The sequence below is a fragment of the Notechis scutatus genome, chromosome 1 (genome assembly GCF_049901735.1).
Source record: "Notechis scutatus isolate UNSWTSFEM ecotype Mainland chromosome 1, rNotScu1.2, whole genome shotgun sequence".
NCBI lineage: Eukaryota > Metazoa > Chordata > Lepidosauria > Squamata > Elapidae > Notechis > Notechis scutatus.
In genome coordinates, this window is record NC_142009.1 from 47,195,921 (window position 1) to 47,206,242 (window position 10,322).

General features: G+C 38.6%; 1 protein-coding gene across 2 annotated transcripts in view; it reads right to left on the reverse strand.

Moving 5' to 3' along the window:
- EML4 (EMAP like 4) overlaps window positions 1–10,322 on the reverse strand; it is a 144,855-nt gene that overhangs the window by 129,061 nt on the left and 5,472 nt on the right. The gene's annotated exons all lie outside the window — the stretch shown is intronic.

Sequence of the window (10,322 nt, forward strand, 5' to 3'; positions counted from 1 at the left end):
TGGATAGTTCCCTGAAAAAGAGGGGTGGAGGCTCCACTCCGCATGGTCGACCACCTCTGACTCAGCCAGTCGGCCTGAGAGTTGTCGACCCCAGATATGTGATCCACCCTGATGGACAGAAGGTTCCTCTCCGCCCAACGCCCTAGGCATTCAGCTTCCCTCATCAAGGCCCTGGACTTTGTTCCCCCGTCTGTTGACATGTGCCTTTGTGGCCACATTGTCCATCATCACCAGTACATGGTCCCCTGTCACCCTTGAACGGAAGTGTTTGAGGGACAGAAATATAGCCCTGAGTTCCAACCAGTTTATCGGACAAGACCCCTCTGCCAATGATCAATGTCCCTGGGCCATTTCGCATTCCAGCACGGCTCCCCAGCCCTGGGGACTGGAATCTGTTGTGATCAGCAATCTGTCCAGCTCTTTGAACAGATGCCCCCTCCAAAGCGCCGGAGACTGCCACCAGCAGAACAAGTGCAGAACCTGTGGGAGGTTCGGCACCCTGGAGTAAGAGTTGCTGGTGCCTGCTCATTGAAAGGGCGAGCAGGAACCACTGAAGAGTCACTGAGTGCAGTCTTGCCCACGGGTTTGACGATACCAATGCAAGAGACCATCTTTCCCAGTAGTCTATGAGCCAAGAGGAGATTGTAGGGCAGATTGGTGTGATGTGGACTGGATTAAGATGTCGTCCAGGTAACACTGAAGTCTGACAGGAACCGCCTGAAGGGTAGCCACCAACGCCGCCAATACTTTGGTGAAAACTCTGGGAGTCGACGACAGCCCAAAAGGAAGGGCCCGGTACTGGAAATGCCTGTACTGATAGGAAAAACAAAGAAACTGGCAGTGATGATGCCAGATAGGAATGTGGAAGTAGGCCTCCATAAGGTTTATGGAAGAGAGGAGGTTGCCCCCCCAAACGCTCTCTAGGATGGAATGCAAGGTCTGCATTTTGTAACACCTGTATGGGATGAACCTGTTTAAAAACTTCAGGTCTAGGATGGCACGCCACCCCCTAGATGTCTTTGGAACCTCAAAAAGCCTGGAATAAAACCCTCGCCCTTGTTGGTGCACAGGAACTGGTTGAATGGCCCTAATATCAACAAGATGCTGGATGGGTGATTCCATTAGGGCCCTTTTGGCAACATCCTGTGATACGGGGCAAGTCACAAAATGCTCTGGAGGAGGTGAAAGGAATTCTAGTTGCAGACTCAATCTGACTGTATTGAGGACCCAGGCATCCGATGTAGACTCCTCCCATCTGGTGATAAAGAAGGCCAGACGACCTCCGATGGGAGGGTGGAACAGGCGTTTACTTGGAGCTTCAGAAGGCATGGCCCTTCCTCCTCAAAAGGGCCGTCAACCCTTATATTGGTGCTGTTGTCGGTTATTCACCTCAGGGTGCTGTTCCTGGCATTGAGGGAAGGCCCTCTGATGACAGCAGAGGCAAGGGGAAGGTTCGGCCCAGAAAGATGAGGGATGGAAGTAAGGGGTTGGGCAGTAATCCACCCTCTTACCTGTCGAGGACTTCCTCTTATCCCTGGTCTCGATCAAATATGGATCCAGGGCCTCACCGAAGAGTTTCTCATCCATATAAGGATCTGATGCCAGCTTCCACTTACGGCGTGATTCGGATTGCCAGTTCTGGAGCCAAAGTAGTTGTCTAGCTGTGATCAAGAGGCCATCGCTCCGGAGGTGAATTTTGCTGAATTCAGAGTGGCATCCACTGTAAATTCAGCCGCTGCAATAATTTTGTTTAGATCTTGGTGAGATCTAAAATCAGATGGAGGAAGGCGCTCCTGTAACTGATGCAGCCAGCCCAGACTGAGGCTCTGGTAAAAAATGACACTGCTGTTGATGCTTGGACAGCCCAAGCTGAGGCCTGATGGTTACATTTGAGCATTTGCTCTGATCTTTTGTCCTCAGACTTGAACACGTCCTCTGGTTCGGTGGGGGTGCCAGAGGAGGAGAAGAAGGCCACTACTGGAGTATCCGCTGAAGGGACCACAAGGATAGAGGCCAAGGCTGGTCCTACATTGTAGAAATGCCGATCGTGTGATGAAGGTTTAGGCCCAGCAGCAGAGGTGGCACACTGTTCTTTTAACAAGGTCCAAAAATAACAGAGGAGAAGGAAGAACCTCTGTGTGGACCACAGGTTTAGAGAAAGGAGTATCCCCTTGGGTTGAAGGATCCCTCTGGGGTTCAGGTGCCACCTCCTCCAGGGTCAATTGGGCAGTGACCAAGGCCTTCTGTAATAGGGGTTTAAATAAGGCTGGCTTAAAGACCTCCATTTGGGGGGGCTGGTCCTGGAGGAAACTTTCTGCTTCAGACATATATGGATCTCTGATCTCACCCACTTTCTCTTCTGACCTAGAGGAGTAGCAATGCTCTGAGGGGAGTAATTCCTTTCCCCATAATCCCCCCAATCAGATTGAGTAGAAGGCCTACCAACCTCCTGAGGTCTAGGGTATTCCCTGTGTTTAGGAGGGGCCCCTAAAGAGGGATTGGGGAACCAATCTTGTTCAACCCCCAGAGGGTGAAAGAGCTGTTGGAAGCCCTATGCTAATCCTCACTGAATGGCAGAAGAGACTACTAGGGAAATGTCAGAGGAACCACTGCCTGAGTGGGCTTCTCCAGGACGTAGGCCAGCAGCAGTGGGGGTGAAGGTAGCTTCGGGCCTATGTCTAATGCCACCCTAAATGGTTTGGTTGGGAGGTGAATTGCAGGGGCCTGAAGAAAATGGGGTCCTGATTTGCTAAGGTCTTGGGGACCCCTTCCTTCTCTGTTACCATAGGAGACCAGGTTTGGGTATAGGAGAAGGAAGAAGAGTGGACTCCCTCTTCCCTGGGCCCCACAATTTGGCCAACCTGTGCTTCCATTGGAAGGGAAGCCTGTTGCAAACATCCCCTCATTTGGTCCAGAGTTTTAGCAAACTGCCTCTCAAGCGCAGCATGCCTCCTTTTTCAGCCTTTAGTTCAGCTTGGAAAACTTTCTTCGGAGCAAAGGCTTTGGCCCTGATTTTTGCCACTGCTTCCCTTTGAGCTGACTGGCCAAGCTGCCTCTTACTCTTTTTTTTTCTGGGACAGGGGTGTGTGTGCCTCTAATCCAGAAGCTTCTGTCTGCTTGGAGGCTTCCATGATTCAACCGGGGTACATAAGAGGTGCTGGAAATAACCCTCAATATATGTCCCCCGATCTCACTGGGATAGTTCTCTCAGAAATGTTGCCACAGGATAAGACAAACCGACACTTCTGGCCAGTTAAAATGGCTGGCGGCCTCATGCTTTGTGCTGAGGTACTAAAATGGCTGCCTGCATGAGGAGAAATTGTTGGAGGGCCTTTGTCGCTCTATAAGCTCTAAGAGCCCCGAGCGAAGAGAGAAACCCAGGAGCAAAAGTTTTAGCCTCAGAGCAGCTGTGTATCAGAGGCTTGAAATCAAACCTGCAACCTTGATGAAATTGTTGGAGGGCCTTTGTTGCTCTATAGGCTCTAAAAGCCCTGAGCAAAGAGAGAAACCCAGAAGTGAAACTTTTAGCCTCGGAGCAGCTGTGTATCAGAGGCTTGAGATCAAACCTGCAACCTTTTCCAGCTAATTGCTAGCTATGATCCTTAATTCTGCTTCCAAGACACAAAGCTCGTTTTGACTAGGAGCTGAGTCAAAGCTGGAAGACCTGGCTAGAGGCTGGCCTTTTATACAGCAGACTCAGCTTTATGATGTAATAGGGAGGAGTCTAACTCATCCTGGACTCTCAAAGCAGCATATAGGAGAATGTCTCTGCAGTCCAAAAATGGGTCAAAACAGCCCATTTTTTTGGCCTCCCGGGGTGTCTGCATGCCCCCCTTTTTACCTCCCCTGCCTCCAGAACCTCTCTGCAGTCCAAAATTGTTGGCCCTACCTTCCAGTTCCAGGCTCACAAAGGCAAGTCCTGCACTCGGCCGAAGGGTGGGAGCCGGTGGGTGAGTGGGGCAACTTCATGGTCCTGTGTGGGCTGGATTAATGGCTTCAGTGGGCTGTATAGTTTGAGGACCCTTGGGATAAAACAATGTTTCTCAACCTTGGTAACTTTAAGATGTTTCTTACCCTGGCTGGAGAATTCTGGGAGTTGGTCCATACATCTTAAAGTTGCCAAGTGAGAAACTCCGGGATAAAAACAGAATTTAATCCAAAATACAGTATATATAAAAACTGAAGGTTCAAAAAATAAATCAAGGAATAGGGATTCAATCAGTGTTATATAGGTTGTAATTTCTTTAAAGGCTTAAACATATTGTGCTTGCTGCAAGTTCCCCTTGTCTGCAAATTCTCTTTGTCCTTGGCTCAGTTGTCAACTGTGGCTAAACTGTGGAATGATATTGGTGATGGAAAGAATGTGATATATTTTTAAGAATCAAACTTATTGCTGATCAGATTCCAGGCATAATTCAAACTGCTACTAATAAAGCCCCCTATGATTTGAATCCAAGCTACCTTAAAAAAATAATCTTGCCTTATAAGGTAATTGAGGCATTAAGAAACACCATTCTCCAGTTACCACAATTAAGAGAGACTTTTGGTGTGATCAACAGAGGTCAGACTGTTCTTCTTTCCTATTGTCAGCAGGCAAAAATAGTTTTATTTATGCAGACTTCTCGCATATAAGCAGGGTTTAAGTTGAAAGACAGGAGCATGTGGGTGCTTTTGTTCTTTTTAATTGTATTTTAATTATATTATTTTTTCATTAGAAGCCTTGATCTATTGATGGAAATGGTTATAAATTCAATAAATATAATACTAATGTATCATCACCCAAGTTTTATTCTATTCTAGCCAGTTACCCGGTCCTCCATTATCTAGTCTGAATTCCCTCTTTTGTTTTCTTAAAAATGAAACAATGAAAGCATTACTGAGCCTAATAGTCTTGTATGAAATATGTTTTCAGATAACCTATCTATAGACTAAAAAATAAATTAAAAAGTCCAGGTATGGGAAAGAGAAAAACTTCAAGCAAAAAATAAAATTAATGTCACTATTTTAACCATTTTTATAATCTCATTATTTTAAATTTACCTCTTAAATGATTTTTTTTAAAAATTAACATAAGACTGATAAATGCAAGGATAGTGTGCTTAAATGCAACAATCCTGCACATATGCCTGTGGCTAATGTCAACAGAGCCCTAAGTAATTAGCAGATTCATTTTTCAAATAATAAAGGATGAGCAACTAATTGATTTTCCAATTACTAATTGTACAAAAAAGCAACATTAAGGTAATTAGGATCTTCCTAACATTTATTGAAATATTTTGCCATGTTGTACTCTTTGTTTTTTGTCCTTTAATAGTAGATTTTTATTGATATTTTTTCTAAATAACAACTAAAATATGAAAACGTGCTATGAATCAATTCAAACTGCTTATACAAAACTAATAAAAATATACACAAGTGAAATGTGAGTCCACTATTTGTTTATTTACTTTTTAACTGTATGAAATATTTTGTCTCCAGCCCATTAAACCAAAATAAATTCCTATTCTCCAGCCAAACCTGTATCAACTTCCAAACTGCTAGGTTTTTTTCTCAAGCAACTCTAGCCATTTGTTTTTTTAAAAAATCAAGTATGTTAAATGTAAAAGAATTAAAAGCTTGAAACAAACATTTGGAGAATGTTTGAAGGCTAAGAGAAGAAAAGATAGAAAAGATAGGAATTAAGATTGTACTAGCATTTGAAACAGTTCAATCCATGTTTTCAGGAAAGAAAGCAGCAGGAAATATTGCTCATATGCAACAGAAAAAAGACTGAATCAACTTCCATTATTAGTTAATCTTTACATATCTATGCAGTTCCTTCAGATAAAATAAAACACAATCATCACATAAATCTCATTTCAAAATTTTCCAAGAAGCTAATCACCTCTAAAGACAAAAGAAATAATTAAGCTCAACTTCACTTTCAGCTTCTTTGCTGCATACTCATATCAAGATTTCAAGAACTGAAAAGTTCTATCATTAGGCTTCCCAGTCTTTCTGAAATAATTTATACTTCAGATATATCTGCAAATTCAAAAACTTTAAAAGTGTTCCTGGTACTAAAAGTAACCATAAAATTACAGGCAACTAAAAAATCTATTCTCAAAAGTTTCACCATAAACAATAGCAAAAGCAAAAAGCTTTTACAAACTGAAAGGTGTGTATTCACAGCCTGAAGCAGACACATTAATTTAAGGTGTGGAAACTACAAAGGTTCTTATTTGCATAAAACATATCATCAAGTCTAAACAAGATACAGTAAGTAGTTATATTATACATATGAATTAACATGGAAGATAAAATTAAGTTAAAGTTTTAAGAATATAAGTTAATTAAACTAAAGTATCAATGAGTGTTTATTGTTGAAAAAGATATATTGTTTATTAAAGAAATTCATGAAGCAGTTACAGCTCTCTTCCGTACATATCCAATCTTATTGCCTTAAGATCTTTTCCAGGACTGGACTTCTATGTATGTTTTTTTAATTAATTATGTTTTAATTTATCTCATCACCATATATCAAAGAGCACATGAATCGATATTAGTTCATCACAACAAGAAACCCTACTTTAGTATCTGCAACCTCAATTGACTCAGATAGTATGCAGAAAGAAAATGACAAGGCACTTAAATTTGCAGAAATCCAGCTATTCTAGTTTTTTGATAATCACATAAATAATCAGTATTTTTATAATCCTATGCATGCACTAACTAAAAAAAAAATCAACCTTCAAGGTCAATTATATTTCTGTTCCTAATGCTTCTGAAAAATGTTTCTTCAATCAAATGAGCCTCCGAGTTCCCATTTTCCCAGGACATAGCTGAATAGCTGCCAATTTAGTTGGATGCACTAGAAAAGCTCATACAATTCCAAATTGTTAAATTAATATAGTAAGCTACACTTTAAAAATAAAGAAACAGTAGATGAAGTAAGCAGAAGGTTCTTTTAGGTCCTGTGGAAATAATAATTATTCCAAGAAATTAAGGACTAATTCATTCACCCATTTGAGGCAAGAAATCTTCTTTGACCAGTTTTAATCCTAAATACTTATATTCCCCCATCTTTAGCAAAAGATGGGAACCATGAGAAAATCAGCTGCCACTTATGAAAATTATCCTATTACTTATACAAGCAATAAGTTGGCCTTCATCTGAAAGTTATTTGCAAAATAAAAGTTATAGGTTGGACAATTTATCATTTCTCAATCTGGATTTTTTTTTAAAGTAAATCATTATCAAATCAAAATATCAACTTAAAATATCAACTATATATTTTGAGAGCCATTTTGTGATTTAAATTTCTAGTAAGGTCAAACAGGATTATGGATCATGTAGGAGTAGTTGTCTACAAAAATCAGGGAGTAGCAACATTCATGAAAGTTAAGGAGTGCCTAAGAAAGCATTCTTTTGACATTTTTAAGTAACTATTTAAACCAAATAGATGTGGTATGTCAAATATGAAGCATCTAATTTTAGTCCTCTGTATCCTTTAAATTAAAGTGCAAGAAATAATCTATATATTCTAAGGAGTAATGATACTAAAAATCCACCTGCGTGTTCCGTATTTGAAATACAATGTGTGTTATAGCCAAACAAGAATTATTAGAGTGGAAGGAACATAAATGAAATTCATAGTGTCTATATATGTAGATAACAGTTCCAATCAAAACTTCAGTATTAAAGAAGAACAAATGAAATTAACCATCATCCCAGAATTAGATCCAGTTATTATCCCAGAATTAGATCCAATACATTATCAATGTCTCTCTTTTTTTTTTTTTTTGCTTTTTCTGTTCATATGACCAGAAATAACAAAATGCGAAAGAATCTGCAAAAGTACATACCTCTTACACATGTAACTTAATAAGTCAGTGATTCACAGAGAAAATGGGGACAAAACCTAAGTTGTTTGTATCCAAGTATAGCTTTTGAATACTGGTTCATAAGACATGTTAAATATTGGTGACATGAATGCTTGGCATCTTCATAGATTTCATACATTTACATTTTGCATTTTTCCATGGCTTATGCAAAAAGCACAATCCATTTTAAAAATTCTTGAGAAAAAGAAAAACATTAAAGAATGAAAAATACTATCAGTTAAATTTAGAGAATAAGACAAATATCTGCTAGGTTTAGATTTCAATCAAGAATATGTGGAGTAAATGGCACTGGTTTTCTTGTTTTCTGCACAACTAATTAACTTTAAATTTGGTTCTTAAGAATAGTTTCCTTTTGGGTGTTTATCCATCTTGATACTCAATGTAAAGTAACAATATTGGCATCCAACTTCAGAAAGTCAGAAAATATAGCTCATCTAAATTTCTGACTAGAACTAGATCATATCACAAAACTAAACCAATGAAAAGCCCTGCTTTCTTATCCACTATGGTGCTGCAAGAGAAAATAGAAAGAAGCACTGTTGAATAACAAATAGAAATGCAACATAGGTGATGAAGGAGCTGGAGAAGTGTGTTGTGTGGAAAATACGAGAAAGGAGTTATTTATTAAAATAATAAAGTGATGAATGAATAAGCTTTTACAATACATCTTTTCCTTATCTCTAAACGCACATTTTGTGGTAGAAATTATATATTTTACAATATGTGGTCATTTAAGAGTTGCTAAGAGAACATTGAGAAATGAGCATACCATATCTATCATACAATACCTCATTTATAGTGAAAAGCACTATAATGTGCTAATCAGTCACATTCTAAATCAAGATGCAAATTAAACAAAAACATTTGTGTCTATCAAATCTTTTAATTAATTTAAAGGTATTGACTTTATACATAAAATTGATTCAAAAATTTGAATCACCTTCAAACCAAAGTTTCACACTGTAATAAGAAGTGCTTTGGTTATTAGTAAAACCAATAACCAATATTTTCACACATGCAATGCAATAAAATACATTTAAGATGCAAGTTACAGCAGGGTTTTATCATCTTGAACAACCAAATTTTATCCCGCCAGTTTCTTTTCAAAAGAGACACATACAGCACATATTCTTTAGATAATTTAGACAGGTAGGAACGTAATATTTAATGCACTTTGATATGATCTATCTCAACGCTAAAATAAAGATACTCATAAATAGTAAGCGTAATCTTTCCATGAGTCACACGTTTAGTTAAGAAAAACAAATAGAGCATTATATGTTCATTTCCTGTGCCCTTTTGATCACAAGTTTCAAAATATCCAGGAAAAATTATTTAACAGAATATGGAATAACACAGAGAGATTGCCAGGCTTAATAACATGTTGAAAATTATGTTTGACCTGCCAAACATTCTAAAAGAATGAGGCTCACATTCAAGATAATTTAAATAAATATGTTGTTATACTAATTAACTTTCAGACACAGACCGAGCTATTTAAAAACAGTATTTATATATGTGATTATATTGCTTATTTTAATTTTGTTGTTTGCTTTTTATTATTACAAATATACACGTCAGAGTTATAAATTAAGTTAACTGCCCTTATAAATTCCTTAAATAATTCTTACCATCAGTTTTTGTTCATATGTAATTATGGCCCAATTTATATTTTCAGTTAGAATAAATCACTTTTCCTATTTAAAAATCATATATTTTCATATACCCAGATTTAGTTATACTTTCTTAATATATACATTACCATGAACAATTGTTCCTCAAGTGATATTTGTTAAGTTCATTAATATGTCTATTTTAGCATATTTTCTTCTTATATCTGCTTTTGTATGAGCTTTGGAGAAATGTGTTGCAAAACTCATAAAATGTAAGCTTTAAAATACAATTGCAGTGTGACTTGTAAAAGGTTAATTGGGTAAATAATCAGTTACCAATTTCTTCCCTGAGACAATCCTGTTTTTAAGACAAATGATACTGAGGTTTCTAAGTACCTTTCAAAGACAGTCACCAACAAATACATTTCTTCAACCTTTCTTTAGCATCAATAGATGATTATGTCTCCAAAGTAAGCATACCCAGTGCAACAGCCCACAGCAGGCAAAGTTATACTGGCCATCTTCTGGAAAAAGTCAAGACTGTGAGACTATATTTTCATAGAGGACAGTATCTTATACAGTATACCTTTTAGTTTGGGGGTTATGTTAATCAGAAGTCCCCACCCCACTCCCAGTCTGCTTTAGGAAAGCATTGATGGGTTATTTCAGTGATCCCCAACCTTTTTGGCCGCGCCCGGTACCGGCATCAGCTGGGGCCGCCATCTTTTGATGAAAAAGTGCTTCCGGTGACCTCACGGGAAGCACGTTTTCATCAAAAGATGGCGGCGCTAGCGCTGTGAGCTTTTCCGGTAGAAATGGCTTTACC